The sequence below is a fragment of the Spodoptera frugiperda genome, chromosome 15 (assembly GCF_023101765.2).
Source record: "Spodoptera frugiperda isolate SF20-4 chromosome 15, AGI-APGP_CSIRO_Sfru_2.0, whole genome shotgun sequence".
NCBI lineage: Eukaryota > Metazoa > Arthropoda > Insecta > Lepidoptera > Noctuidae > Spodoptera > Spodoptera frugiperda.
Genome location: NC_064226.1, coordinates 8,632,170 through 8,649,180, shown reverse-complemented (window position 1 = coordinate 8,649,180; position 17,011 = coordinate 8,632,170). Strand labels below are relative to the sequence as shown.

The following is a 17,011-nucleotide window of genomic DNA, read 5'->3' as shown; positions in this document are numbered from 1 at the left end:
TCCGTGACCAGGCGGCACTTCCGATCGCGGCATGGACCGGCCGGCCGAGATCACTCGCAGCTACACTCACTACAGGCCCCGTGCCTGCGCCCCGCCGCACTCGGTCGGACTCCGACATGCCGCACGTTCCATTAACTATTTTGCAAATAACTCTCGACTGTTTTGAATAACTTTGAAAGCGAAGTTATTGTTACGTCAAAGCCATGTTTATAAAAATGCCACCGCTTTTGTTACGAATTTTAAACTCACTTGATATGAAAAATGAAAAACATTTTCGAGTCAAAACATGGCGAGTGTACCTACCTATGTAGTATGACATGAAAGCGTGTTGCTCCGTCGAGTCATCATAATACATGTGAGGCACGGTAGCCGGTACCAACACTCACCGTTCAATAACGGATGCCGTCGATTGTGAATTATTTTGGTCTCGGGAAGCATAAACTAGCGAATGCAGCTCAACAAGCCGCGCCGCTCGCTGCCCACTAGTCTTAACGTTCATAAGGAAGCGTTGCAATGCAGCTTCATATGCTTATTTTAGATATTCTGCGAACAAGTGCAACGCTTGTTTAGTTTGTAGTCAGTCCAAACTTGGATTCTCTATGATAGCCTGCATCGTGCAATCAAACGAGAAGTGTTGTGCTGCGAAACATATGAATTGTAGCAATACAATGTGTCTATGTTCAGGGCGCGAGCATCGATGCGTGTAGGCATAATTGTGTGTAATTTACGTCGCTGTTCCGTCGTGTTGTCATGTTAGGTAGGTGAACCTTATTAAATAATGACCGAGCGGGCGTCGTTCGCCGAATTCGCTTATGCAAATAACTTTGTCGTTTGAGTGCAAAACTTGACTCGAGGCTACACAGACATGTTTTATGATATTGTTCCGAGAATATTTAACGAACGACAATCACAAACCAAATAAATCATTACAGATGTTTAACATCGATAAATATTTAATTGGATTTGCTTTTATTCTTATGACAACGTAAGGTAAACCAGGCCTGCAACCAGGTTTCCGAGTCCGACACCTATGTGCCAATATTGAACAAATTTCCAAATCATGGCAATCAAGCTGATTGAAACAATTGCAATTTAGATCCAGCTATATTATCCCTCAATATACAGGTCATACTTGAATTACCTAATAGCATATCCATTAGCAGCAGTAGACTAACGAATCATTAGGTAATGAAGATTACCAGCTACAAATGGCAGAGTAATAGAAAATTCTAGAGCCAGAGTACTGAACAAAAGTCAAATAGGGTGCACTGTTGAGACATCGGCGTAGTTGACATGACCCGCGGGACGCGTCTCATAGCCAATCAAACAATTAAGGTTAAACGTGCCCCGCTCCATCTTGGAGTCACAGCGGTTTACAACCAACACCTTGTATAATATTCATGTTACCTCATCGTATAAAATGACAAACCTTTTTTGTGCAAACACACAATCCCACGCTTCACTTCAAATGAGTAGGTCATATTTAACTTTGTTTCATCTGCTCGGTGACTGACAATAAGTTACATGTCCCCTGGTATTCAGAGTCACACAGTAAAATTAATTGGACTAAATTCCAGTTCAGATACAGCAGCAAGTACTATTTGCAAAACTGGAATCCATGGTCGTAGCTGTTGCTTGATGTGTAGACTTATCCAGTTCATTAATCTATTCAACTGAGATTTTGAAATAATTTCGCAAACAAAATTTTTAATATTTCTCTTGAAACTGCATATATGTTACCTAAATGTGCCTAAATATCTAATTACGTGAAATTGTTGATGTCTAACAATTTCCCGTGCACTTGACCAATCTCATCATGGTCGAATGTTGTGACATGTAACACCTACATGTCAGCCGGCAGCCGGTCGCTAACTTACCGGTTGATTGCGATACGTATTTATCAACATAATTACATGACTCCACCTAATGCTTTAATTACCTCACTACTCGTTTGGTGGCATTGTTTGGTAATTTCACAAGTAGGTAACATTAACAAAACTCCTCTTTATGTCCTTATTTGAACACAAACACTTTCTACTTTAATACTTAGTGTTATTAATTCTTACTAGAAGGCGAGAGAGCTCTCGTTAAATCCGGAGTAGCGTGATATTGTCTTGTTAAATAATAAATGCGAATAATGTAGGTACAACTCAAAGCAGACGAAGCGAACCGAGTGAAAATCACTATTGTAGGCACTTTCTCAGATACTGTTACACAATCCTGTTACTGGAACAACGGATTTAATGGCTCCGTATTTACACTGCTGCATCATTTTGCGGGTTGCTGCAAATCTCCGTTCTTAGGAATTGGTCTTGAAAGTTAACAATTTTGGGAAACTTGAAATTGGGTATTTGAATGCTGTTTACGGTTACGTAACGATATTAAAAGAAGGGTACCTCGGTACATTAAAACAATAACTGACAATAAGCAACAAATATAAGGAAAAATATTACTTTACATGTTAGCATACTGAAATGAGGTGAGCTCTATTTCTAAACACCGCAGCTCAAAACAACGGAGACCCAATTTATTGGATTTGGGTTACCCTCTATATTCGGAATTAATTTATTCCACATCTACACGAAAACACTAGTATAAAAGTGTAAAAGTAGATTCATCGATAGGTGGATATGGCGTGAATACGCCACGCAAGTACTAACAGACAACTGCGAAGGGTCATTGAGTTGTTTACAGCGCTATGGCCATGTGAACAACCACACTGATGAATGTTACACAGCTACATTGCAAAATTACTGCCAGTTGCTCGAAAATTTTAAAATAGCCGGTGATTACTTGACGTCATCCGTCCGCTAAACATACTTCCAAACAATACTAACAAGTACCCCCCAACTAGAGCAATCGTTAAAATAATACTTGTACTTAGCGTAATTTAATCCATGATTTTTTAAGCTGACTTGCCGGCGAATGCTTGAGTTACGCCTACGTTAACAGTTTACAACGTGTAGACATTTGAGATGCCGTGTGTAAATGGAAATAACAATTTGATACTATTCTTTATAGGGTCGTGAGAATATCAAGAACAAAAGCGGCGAGTATTTTTAATTTTTACGTTACTTAACAAACGTTTTAGCTGTATAATTAATGTGATATCAGCGTCGCATCTCGCAATGGCCGCGCGCGGATGTCCGGTGTCCGCCACTTTGTGCAAACACAAAACACACGAAACGACACTGACTACGTTCACATACAGATACATAAACAAAAAGGACAAGAGGACAAGCAGGATGTAAAACATTGCACCACTACATGACAAACGATGTCTATTTTTGTTAAACGAGCCAAAGTTGTAGCTCGTAGCTAGTAACTGGTGAGAGCAAATTGTTTTCATGAAAACTGATACAATGTTATATGTACGGGTACTATGTTCCTATATTAGCTTTTAGAAACTTCATCATAATTTCAAACCTTTTGCCAACGCTTTCACGAGTTCGGTTCGGGCTCTATGAAAGCACATCGGGTTAGCTGATCTTTCGTACATAGCTAATTATGTAACCATCATTGCACTAACTTTACATTAAACATATATTGTGAATAAATAAAAATACTCCACAAATTCTACAATATCGAAAACCAAGATTTGGTGCCATTTTGTTATTAAATTCATATTCGTTACCTAACCTACCTTTTGCGTGGATAAGCGATACCTATTTTATTGCGGTTATTATTTTACTTATAACCAAATAAGGTGTGTATATATTATTACTAAAATAAAAATCAGTTCAGGAAAATTTTGCTTCATTGGTAACAAAGTTTACACGTGTTTTATGGCTGTTAGCACCATGTTAAATACTGAATGTAAACGAATACCTATTTCTGAGCCGTGTATGGGTTTGCGCATACTTTGTGAACAACAACGCTCTTAGAAGTACGATATCTGCGGGAATTTTATGTATGTGATCAGCAAATATTGTCACAATACTAGTGCATTAAATTCCTATAACCGAAGATACGAGACTTACCTAATAAACAGTTCTACATCTGTCTCATCTTCATAAAAGATTTACGATTGGTCATTATTGGCTACAAATAAAACTCATATTACCCATCCACTGTACTGTACATTAAGTTGAGAACATTATACTGTCTTTCCATTTTTTGAGTCTTTAAATTTCCACGTGAAAATGGTCAAACAATGGTAGAATAACCCTGAACGGGCTTCAAGCTCGCATTGCATATCATGTGAAATCTTGTCGGCTGCATGCACTGCGCTCCATTGTCGGAACGTAGGTTGGGAACATAAGAACAAAATTATCCATTGTCCTTACACCTCATTCTTGTCCTAACTGATTAGTAACTCACACTATGTTTTTATCGTTGACACAAAGCAATTCCCAACAAATATATATTGCCAATTGTGGGAATCGCATTTAGCGTCGCCGAGGCTCGACGACTTTTGTTGTTCCCCGATCTCACGAGTGTCGACTCATTTAGCTTTATTTTCTCACACTCAATACTTGAGATTAATTATACGCATTCTGTTCCTGTAGTGTTGGTGGCATTACACAATATACGATTGTGTCGCGGATATACGCGGAAGCAAAGCCTACGAGTAAAATACTTCCTTGTGAGGGTAATTGTGATTAAAGCATAAACCGTATATTCGCAACATTATTATGAGATTAAATATTACCGAGCCGTTTTCATTTAAAACAGGAAATTCTTTTCAACGGTCACACATGAGTCTTTCTTTTGCTCGGCAATTATAATGTCCATTATTTTGAAATGTAGGTTGCGCATTACGCGCAGCCAACCGTAAGCGCAGCAGTTAGGTTACAGTACGATACTCTACATTTTTAATTGAGAGAGCTCGTTGTGTGATGTCAAGGGTCGGGCAGTGCATGTCAGTGCGATTTAATTGTCGTGATAAGAGGGCGCGTTTCGCGTGGGAGTCGTCAGGCCACGTCACGCCACGTAATTACGGAGTCTTGCGCACATCCGGACCCCAGCCACACACCCCTTTCTTTTACATCTAGACAATTCGCGAAACTAAATATAGCTTTAATGTAAATTACTTGCGAATAAAAGAGTTACAATGAATATGGTAAATCGCCGTTTTAATTATGAAAATCAGCCACTTGAAGCTCCGTTGGGTGGCAGTAGGTGTAAATGTGCTAAACAGTTAAAAAATCTGCAAATGAAAAATAACTGTTAAAGTTTAACTTATCTAAGCATGGACCGTGAAATATGAATATACAGATAAAGGTATCTTTAATCCAACGAATTATTTTCAATCCTAATTGCATGCAGGTACACAAAGCACATCTTATTTAGGTACATACCTATTGAAATTGCACGTGTTGTGTGATGAAAACACGAATATAATTATATCCACAATCCAGTGTCTCTGTTGTGATACCCACAATATCCTCAGATATTCTAACATCTGTTAATGTCTAACCTCACTCAAACTTTACAAATTTGTTGTTGCTGAAGTTATTTTATGTATCTTAGCATTTATGTGCTTTACGAAATCTGATAGCTGTTTACACAATATCATTGTGACTGTGGCTGACTTTAGCTACAAAATTCATAGTTGTACCTTACTTTTCCTAGAACAATATACCTATTGCCTACCTACATACCAAAATGTTGTCTTATTGTACCTACACAGCACTGCAGAGGTTGCATTTTTTTCTTTGAACATCCGGTGTTTCTAGCACACTTTGCTTGTTCCTACAGTGAAATGTCACGTTTTGGAAATGCAAAGAAGAATAAACAACCTACGTGATGTATGATACTGCACTATATCTGATGACAAAATAAAAATACTAACGAAGATGATATACGAACACAACTCATAGCGTAGGTAGTCGGGTACTCAAAACTAGCTCGTAAATTAGTCGATTTTCTTAATTATATTTAACAATGTAGGACGTGCAGATGTTAGAGTGGGTGTACCATGTCATACTATCATTTGATATCGGGCTAGTGAGCTGGCCGGTGGTTTGTCGTGGCTCGGAGCCGGTCCGGGCACGGGTGACGGGTCAGTGCGACACAATGAGCGACTTCCTGCGGAGAGCGGACTGACCCGACCAAGCCAACTGAACAAGGACACGCAGCTGACACCAACTCACTTATCCTACGCTCATTATCCAATCCCCCGCCTGCGCTCGCATTCTGGTACACCTAAAACTATCATAGACATACCTATTTCCAAAACTACAATACCTGCTACAAATTATTGTTAATTTTAGCAGAAACAATTTGTGACAAAATACGAAAGATCATAAAATATACATCAAAATTGCAGATGATGGTCCCCATTGAGATACAGAAGAGTATAGGTGAAACGCTCGTGTGGCCGCGATTAACCTCGTGCCAATTACGCGGCCATTAGCGCTTCGAGCACAATACGCCTCCATTCAGCGGATGTCCACTATACCAGCATCGGCTGTAGGCACCACCCAATTTGCATTTGTTTGGAATTAGAACGTCAGAGCACATCCGCGGCTCGCTTTATGTCACCTGTAACTATACCAAGCACCAACCCTGCCCCCGCATAATACAGAGAGCCGTTTTAATTCTCTAGTATGTACGTACATGTAAGCGGTTAACCTAATCGTTTCTATTGTTACGGATTCCGCTATACATAAAGCAGACTGACCGTTTGCACATACTCGTACGTATACTAGTCGTAAATAGGACAACATATCACAAAGGAAGAACGACAATAGCGTGGGAATAATCAAAAGTTGCGTTATAACTGATGACCTCTGAAGACAATTTCAATTATGCGGTGCGCTGGTCAGTCAGACCTTGGTTCGTTTAAACTAACTGTCATAAAAATACATTATTATTCTTGTGCTTTCATGTGAGTTTATACAAACGGTGAAAGTGCTAAGTCCAATAGTTTCTCCTCCTTTACCGATTTTTGCATGGAATATTTATTGACGACATTATGAGTGATGTTAAGGTGCTTATTCTTCAGAATAATAAAAGTACTTTTTTATTAAAACCATTAAAAGCAAAGACTAGTAGTAACAATATGCCTAAAACAAGCTAGGTTAAATGAAGTTCATCCCAAGTTCAAAAGAGACATCCAACTGATTGACCCTGTAGTTTTCATTACTGTAACGATGTAATCCAAATGTCATTGTAACAAATTACACAACTGCCATTACCAGTGAATTCGGTGGTCACGCAACTTATGTTATGCGCGTATAATAAAAGAGGAACACACGCGGTCCCAAACAGTCTAATTTTATCAGGCGACGTGCTCGAGATGAATTTAGAAAACTCAAGTGGATTACACGCCTAAGTTCCAGATTCATAGCTGCATTCAATCACGTATTTTTTTTCTTTCCCGCAGTTCTTCTCAAGTCGTTATTAATAAGAGCGGAGCGGGATAATAGACAGGATATGGTAATGACAAATGACGTTCTCTGCTTATCTGAACGGACTATGTAGAAAAGATGTGGCGGTTTTCCCGGCGAGTAAGATGTCGGGCGATGTCGTTAGCGAAGCTCCATCTAACAGATATCGCCGCGCTACCCTTCTTGGCTCACCGCTTACTGAATACCGGAGATAACTATTTTCGCCTTATCGAAGATATTGCAAACTGCACAACTTTAGAAGTGCTTATTTTGTAGTTACATGGAGTGCTCACAATAACACTATCGGTTCTCGTTTAACACCACACTGAATATTTGGATGACTGAATTTTTTTGTCAACTTGAAGTAACGAAGTTAAGAATAGGTCAAAGTAACGTGTATGCAATGCATACAATCTGATACAACAAGTTGACAGCGTGATGGGTTTTCATAGTTTTGATTTAAAGAAAGTTTCGATAATAGTTCCTGGTCCCGTTCTTCCACACAATAGCAGGAGATAGCGTGTCGTCTTTAGTTGAAATATATTGTCTCCGGCTTGCAACGAGTCGTACTGCTCACCCACACCAACATCACTGATATGCAAATAGGCGCCGCCGAGATCGTAAACCCTTTTAGATCAGATAAAGTAATTCGGAACTAAAATACACCAAGTTAACGTGACTGCATTAAATTTACCTAAGTATTCAGAATTTCCTTTGGTATGGTACTTTACATGAGAATCCAAAAAAGAAAGGAATGTTTATGTTTAGGCATTGGCTGTATTTGCAAGTTAGGGTACATTTTATCATAATGTTGAATAGCTTTGGTTGTGACAAATGTTTGCGATAACCCACCGCGGCGTCCCCGGCGCGGCGCGCTCCCACTACCTGCTCTGCCTATCAGCCATCTTGGACCTCTTCTAGCTTATCTTCCGTAATATGTTATTCAGGAGAAAGTCGGACGTTACGTAGCCATAGGCCAATATCGATTGCTCTTTCAGACCTATTACATTAGCTATATCAGGGGTGGCAACAACTTATATGTACTCGCGATCGACTTTTTGTAGTTATATAATATTTTTATGGACTAAAAGTTCCTCGCGATCGACTTTTTTTTTCTAAAAGTTTCTTGCGATCGACCTTGTATACAAAATATTTATGTGTACACATAGTTTAGTACCAAAAAATTTTTCCTAATTTCTGGTCCGCGATCGGTCAAAAATGCTCTCGGGATCGACCGGTCGATCGCGATCGACCTGTTGGCCACCCCTGAGCTATATCAATACATGCTTTTAGTATTTCTCTTTATGATTTACGTGCATCGTGCGCCTAGTTAAACTCGTGCACAACTGTTTCTAAACCTTTGATTTTATCAAATTGTTTGTTTGTGATCTTACAAAAATACAAAAACCGGGGGCCAATTACGTAAAATTTATGACTCGAAAATGGAATACTGCCAGGAAGTGTAGTTATATAATATTTTTATGGACGGATATAGCACTTATCCTTTCCTGGTACACAGTCTCTGTACATTTGGCGGGCGGCTGTGGCTGCATTACCGCAGGTACTGGCCCAGGTAGCACCTGACACGTACAAATATTCCCACAACAAACGTGCGACGTCCTGTGGCTATGCCTCAATTGCTCCATTATATTCAATCTTTTTGAAAACATCTTTATTCCAACAAATGATGCCAGTGTTTCTTGACTAACATTAATCACTTTAACGATTTTAAGAACATTGACAATAAGTCAATTTATACGGAGGCGTGCATTCACAGTCCTATGTGATACAGGTCATACAGGGTGTTGCATCGGACTCGACTCATTTGGAATAACTTCATGGCATTCTGTGTTATTAAAGCTCTTTTGAAAGTTCACTCATAAATAATTTTAGATAAAAAGGAAATGAATTCGTTTACTCTGAACATCGTTGATTTACTTAATGTTTAAAAGTTACTTTGACTGATTTGCTAGCGATAGCAAGTTCTTGCTTTCTAAAGGTAATTGAAAACTTTTAGGAAATCAAAACTCAGTTATAAATATCCTTGCTTAGTTCTTTGGTCAAAACAACTGGTCATAAATATTGGGACAAAAGTTTCAAGTTGCGAGGGAGAATTGTAGTCGCGGCCATTTTTTCAACTGCGCTACGGTCTCTACCTGGATCACAGCGAGGGGTGCGCGTAACGTATAATAAACCAAGGCTGCCACATGTGTCTTCTCGTAATTTACAATCGTAATATTAATAATAATACCACAACAACTAAAACTCAGTACAACATAACCTACACTTTTAGATGCTCTATCGCGGCACTACCTGAAGATTTGATTATTTCTCATTTTACATTAGCAAGAATATTATCTGTTTTGAAATTTTGGTTTGTGTTACTTGCACATGGTTCTCATGTTTGCTTGGTAAGTTTAAATTTCAAACAGTTTCTACATCTTTCCTAATTTTGGAATTCAATATTCATACATGTAATATTGAACATACATAATAAGCATCACAAAGCTTGGGTAAGAGAAGTATCACTAACTAACTAATATTACCCTCCTAATTTTTTATTCGACGAACTACGTTTCTATTTTATGGCCCCTCATTTAGAAGCGTCAACACAAAACCAAAAAAAATTGTAGAGAACTGGCAACGTATCGGGATGAAACGTGGCATCGGCGCAGCGCACGCGCATGTTCGGTAAGAAGTAGAGAAGCCCGTCGAGCAAGTTCGGGGAGCGAGATAGTGGGGCGCCTCTGTCGCACCCGCAGTGCCCCTGCCGAGTGCGACGCGAGAGCACGTTGTAGCGTAACTTTACGCGCTGGGTTCGTCAACGCGCCCGCTGTAAACACACTTCTGTTACACTCTCTACAAACCGGTTGCTACCTTTGTGATCTCGAGTGCTGCATCTGTGATTTTTCGTGAGCGTTGTGGTTTATCTGACTATATGTCAGACAGATTTATTACAGTGTTGTGCAATTAAAAACAGTGCTGAATTTTATTACCTTAAAAATGCGATGATCTGTGATTACAAAAAGGACCAACATTGGATTACAAAACTTGGAATATTCAAAATTGGTAAGTGTTCTGTACCAGTAACTTCATAAAAGTTTTAAAGATTTATGCAGCTATAACTAACGGGCCTGGGCCCACAGCGTTGCGGAGGCGGGCCAAACAAAACCCATAGGATAGGGGAGCGAAGGAGAGAGCACGCTTTGTTGACACAGGGCAAGCGACTAGCGAGCGGGCCCGCTCTACCGAACGACTCGACAACTCAACTAGACACTCAACGCCAACGGTGTAAATTGTACACTCAAAAGCGCACTGTTATGTCCTCTTTTGTTACTTACTGTTCTCATTTGGAAAGTCTTGCTATGTTACTCGCTAATTTCGAAACTGAACCAATTAGATCAATTACTGACCTAATGAAGCTAACTCGCGCCAAAACTTATTTTACTGTTTGGTCATTCAGCGGACTCATTATTCTGAAATGTACGAATTATAAAGAGTAACTCAAAGATAACATATCAATTTAAGTAGTACATTGTACGGTATGAGTAATTAGACGATAAGAAAATACTGTTTTTTGTCTCAGAACATTACAAAAGAGCACCATGCAGCTTTTTAACTATGAATTACTTGGAAGGCAAAGACAGAATTTGTAAAGTTGTAAACTTCAATTCAAATCCAAAACTAAGGGAAAGGTCTATTGTTCGACAGACAGTTAAATAAATAGTCTGCAGTAAAAGAAAATGTTCCTCTTTTATTAGACGTTTTCCTTTTTTCATCAATATCAAAACCGGTTTATTGGGGCATGTTATTTATCCTTGTTTACTAATTACATAAGACGATGTTGCTCAATGTTTAATCCCAATACACTTCTATCATTATCCTTATACAAAAATAGCTTCGTGTTCAACATCTTACATTTCTCTTGAGACCAGTAACTTACTACCTGTAATAATTCGACTATTTATTCAAGAACATCTTTAGTATTACTTTGACTCTAAAATAAATGTTATTGACCCATCTAATTATAAATTGTAATAATATAAGATTCCTTAACGTCTGATACACAAATAGCAACAGTAATTACTCTAGTTTACAATAGTAATGAATGAAATACATTATCAACATCCTGCGTAATTGGTTGCGCGTCATGTGTCATGCGTATGATAGTAAAATGTACCAGCAGATGCGCTGGAGTACACCGAATATTAAACTAATTGTAACTGGGGCCAATGGGTCAATGCAATGCTCAAGGCGTAACCCGTATTTGCTACCAAATTGTGTTTATACTCCATAGATAAACGTGCACACTTAACTTTTCTAACCTCCATGTAACCTGTACTAAAACTGATTTTTGTTACGACTTCTAAAACTTTATAAACCGCTTATTTGTTCATTTCAGCGAGGGTATTAAAAACTTTTTGTGTACCCACACGTTCAAATTAAAAATACCCTCAACTCTCTACAGCAAATATTAAATTAACACGCTCTATCTTTTATATGGCGAAAACAATTTCACATTTCTCTGCTTAGAACATGTACCTATATAAAACCACTAATTATTATTGTCATTTATGTTGTTAGCCTAATGTATAAGATTGCAAACACATTAAGTTACACTGGATAATACAAATTGAACCTTAATTAATTAAACACTTAAGAATCAAAACCAGTCGAAACCATTAAAACAATCACAACTTTTAATTTCGTATATGATTAAATTCTACACTCACCCCCTATTACATGGGGCTTACAGCACAAATGGTGAAAAGTGGGTGTAGTACATTGTACAGCGGCATGCCGTAATGTCCACCTCTGCCTACCTCTTCGGGGATAAAAGATATGACGGGGCATTTATTGGGACATTTAAGTGAGAACCATAAACCTTCTGTTAATCAATACATAAGCAATTAAAAGGATATACTCAGTTTGCAAACTGGATCATTTAATTATGTATCCTGATCCTGTATAACGCGTCATGGATTTGTCAAAATACAAAATTATTCGCTGCAATATCCTGCAAATAGCTGGTTTAATAAAGTTCATTTACAAGTTAATTTGTATAACATATGTATGCAAATGTTTCAGCGAAATCCAGTATTGTCATTGTTGCAATAATTTTTAGATTAAGCTACTATTTACCTTTCAATATGCTGTGTAAATTATAATTTATTATTTGTTGATTTCTGCATTCATATTCATGGAACCTTTAATTGGAATAATAAAACTTTCATTGTAACTAGAAGCTGGTATTTTGTAATTATCTGTGAATACGTTTTAGTTACAAATAATAATTAGTTTTCTATAATAATACTTAGATAATGTCGATAATGTGCATATCCATTAATAACGACAGTCATTGATGCTAATGTGGGTAGCAACTCATCGGTGAATCAGTCATGACTAAAATATTTTATACATCCCATGATGTGAAGTACGCACGTTCATATTATCACGAACCTAACCACACAATAGTAAATAACATAATTGTACCTTAATACGTACACATTGGCCTTTACTTCCCTAAGGAATAACCAGGCCAAAGGAAAACCATATATTTTTAACATTGTACGTCATTGGGACAATTTATTATTATGATTTTGACATGACCTGCGTAGTAAGGTTCAGGTTTCCCTATACTGAAATTACAAACACATACTATGTCACAGTAATTGAGTCTGTAAGCACAAAAGGGTCAGTTTCGTTTGCATTTCTATGAGGTTATCTAGTAATAATGAATAAATAGGAATAAGTTGGTAACCCAACGTCTGAAGGTGCCATTAAGGAAGCCATTTCGTTCTAACACCTTACATTACACGGGGCACGAGCCGGGACACCTAACCTATCTAAAATAAGCGACCGATAAAGTACATAACTGCTCTACCTCCATACCGACCATACTAAACCTTCTTGCAGGATATGTTACGATAAAAATCTACTTAACCAAGACTACTTCGGATAAAATTGGCAGTTTCATATTTTTCACTTAGTAAGAACTAGGAGGATAATCTTGCATTATTTTTAATCAAATTCTATCTTTTACAGTTTAAAAATTAAGTTCATATTTAAAATGATCCATTTACATAAATTATCTGCAATAAAACAACCATCACAAATAAACAGTTATTGTGGCAAAACTAGCAAAACCTCAAGAATTGCTTAAAACTAGTTTCTAGTCAGATTGATTGAAAACCAGCTTTAAGTAAGTTACACTCCAAAGTCCAATCTTGGGTAAGGTTGCTATACAATGTATATAACTAACTATACGTCGTACTTATAATACTACAGAGTGCAAAATTCTTCAGCAAAGTCTTATGTCTATCTTATTTAACAAGGAACATAATTATGATCAAAATGCTCCTGGACTATGTGCTTTCCCTACTTATGTGAGAAGGTTTGCCATAATTTCAACTCTTGAAACTGGTTTGGACAACGTAGTCTACCTAAATGTTTATTTTCATCAGGGAACGCTACTGTCAAGTCTTTATCAAACATGTATTCCCTTTGTCATCCATAACAAGATTCGCAGCAAAAGTAAGGATAGCGACAAATGTATTATAATATTATATACTTTACCGTCATACACTACATGGCTAAGGAATTACTTATTATGTAAACTCAATATAAATATTTAAAGACCGACATTAAAATACCGGAAAACCATTAACAACAATGACTAATTAGTTGAGACAATGTGTCACATCCTCACGTTTTATTCTTGGCCATATAATGCCTATCGATTGTTTACTTAAGAACAGCCGTCCAGGTACAATGTATGACCCATACTTGCTTCATTATACATAAGTTCCGTATATAAAACACGCAAACAAAAACGTAAGTGTGGGAGAGCCATGCTTCGGCACGAATGGGCGGGCTCAACCGGAATGATACCAGGCCTCACAGAAAACCGACGTGAAACAACGCTTACGTTTTGTTTCGTTGTCTAAATGAGGTTAGTGGAGGCCCAACGACCCTTTTCAATTCTTGATCCTTAAATTTCTAACCCCCGAAAGGCTGACAACACTAGTAACGCCTCTGAGTGTTTCGGATGTCTATGAGCGGCGGCGATTGCTTACCATCAGATGAACCGTTTGCTCGTTTACCGGCTTATACCATAAAAAAATTGTAACATGTAATTATTTTGGGAACGTTTCTCACAGATACGTTATCACAGGCAGCAAGTTGTAGATATGATAAGTACATACGTATGTTTATAATCGGAGCTGCTAAATAATTAAAACGAGGGTAACGAACGCTAATTAGCAGAAATTATGTTTTATCACCATTTATCCAAATAATAAGCAAAAAATGGAGTAAACTTCTTCATAATTTTAGTGATAGTTGTTAGGCGAGAAGAAAATTTTGAGTAACTACACAAACTATTCAAATCTTATTGACATTATTTACAAACAACAAAAACAAATTATTTTTTCCTGCGAATGTGATAATTATCAAATAACGTTTAATTATATAATTTAAGTGATAATATGATCACATTTCAGCCATGACTTTATCCTGAAATCCATAATCATATTAAAATTAAACATCGTTAATAATACCTAATGTAATACGTAAGTCAACAAATACATATTAATTTGTTTTATATTATAAAACGGTTAAATTCAAACAAAAGCAATGTAAACAGTTACCATTTTAATATAAAATCCCCCACATGTAATAAAGCCACATAATTAAATATGGTTGCTTCTGATTAAAAATTTGTTGGTAAGAGAATTCAGGGATTTTGTAACATTTAATATTTGACATCCCAGAGTTTATTACATAATCATATCTATTACAAGTAACCAATTACTTTAGTCCGATTAAAATTATAAATAGACATTTAAGGTAGAGGGAGAAGATCACAGTGAAGGGATGCAAAGCAATGCCTCTCATAAAACTTGGAACATTAATGAAAAAACCTCGAGGCGAAAACATAAAAGTTCATAAGGAAATTAATACAAACCTCGTTAAGTTTTTCATGTAAGTATCTTGGGAACTCTCATTATTAAATTATAAAAGTACACGTGCAGTATATACGTACAAGTAATCTTACTTACGAAAAGAAATATGAAAGTCTTAATAAACTCTGAGTCTGACTAACACAAATATTTAATCTACCATAACTAATTATAAAAACGGTGCACAAAATCTAGATTTCCGTAACATGTTCGTTCCAAGACTTAGTTCTGAAATGGTCACTCGTTTACCTAATACGCGTTTAATTAAACTCTTTCCTTGTCCCTGGTTGAGTCAGACAAATGTAGAAACAGTTTTATCTTAATTGAAAGCTTCAGAATTGAGCTGGATCCTCATGTTACATAAGTATGGCTTCAAAGTTTAAATGGTTTTGGACATTAGAAACATTATCCTAATCCTGACACGTACTATCACACTACTCTAAGAAGTTGTGTCCGTACGATCAATAAATTGTTTAAATAAAATCCTACAAAACCTGTCTTTTGCCGAAGGGTAGTCCATCGAGCCGAACGTTAAACCACCCCCGATCCATCGAATGGTTATTTATTACAAGTCACTGGAAAGAACCGCAGTTTCCTGATCCGCGTGGGATCGAGTCTTCAGCACATCGCGGTCGCATCTCGAGGCTCGAGTGTCAACCGGCTCTGCGCAAATGCAAGCTTTATCTTGTTTACCGCATATTGAGCCGAGCGTAATCTGCCTGAGACTCTTCATGCCAATAAAGTATTACAAGAGAAAATAATAATACACGACAGCGACGTACATGGATAGGTAGGTTGCTTCATAAATTGAACACTAACGAGAAATACACAAGAGAGTTGACCGCGGCACCTCGCTGGCAGCGTTGCAAACTAGTCCTACTTACTGTTTATTCGTTCTACAAAATATGCATTCGCAACCTATTTTACATTTTTATTAACTTTCTTATTTCATATTCGATGTTAGGTGCGGATAACATAACTTATTTCGATATTTCGCTGTCGATGTGATACAGATTTTATTTACAGTAACGTCCTGGACGTTTTGCCTACGCAGTTTGTAACATTAGACTGTTTTAACATGAACATAACTAGCTTAAGGCCTCCGTGCCGGTAATCGCTCATTTGTTTACTCCGGTAATTGTTCCGGTACACTCACTCGCCATTCGGCGCACATAAATTGTATGTTCGAAGTACATCGTGTCGTTGTAGTAGAATTTACGCACACCAGTTTAAATAGTAGGTATACATCAGTGAACAGTTGCTCCCAAAACAGTACCGCAGTGTTGTAACAGACTAATGAAAATATCAAATGCATGCGTCGCATCACAACGCCCTCGCGTAATGCACTCACTCAAACCTCCATGTATTGTGTTATATGCAGCATGCAGCACATCTGTGCGAGTTTACGTGCAACATGTTACATCAATTCTCAACCCTTTTCAATACATTGTTAGTTGTTACCCAACGGAGAACATCTGATGTTTAATTACGCGTAAGCGTTAAATTCAATGCATCATTATTATTTAGTGTGTCAAGTTACAATCCCTGTAAAATTATAGGCCGATGTAATAATATTATATTACAGCCAGATCACCATTTAAAATAGGTATAATAAATAAAGATTATAGCCCCATTCAGAGTCATAATGTCTCTAAAAATAATGTGATGCGTAACAATTAAATATTTATAAGGTAGATCAAAATTATCCGGTTTATG

At 37.4% G+C, this 17,011-nt stretch overlaps 1 protein-coding gene across 4 annotated transcripts in view; it reads left to right on the top strand.

Annotated features, from left to right (window-relative positions):
- The window catches only part of LOC118277937 (semaphorin-1A-like), an 84,526-nt gene that overhangs the window by 58,516 nt on the left and 8,999 nt on the right, over positions 1 to 17,011 (top strand). Inside the window, exon 1 of one of the 4 annotated variants that reach the window (XM_035596968.2) lies at positions 10,070 to 10,403. The exons of the other annotated variants lie outside the window; for them this stretch is intronic. The gene's annotated coding sequence lies outside the window, so the exon portion shown is untranslated. Of the gene's footprint in view, positions 1 to 10,069; positions 10,404 to 17,011 lie in introns of those variants that run through there. 4 annotated transcript variants of the gene reach the window in all.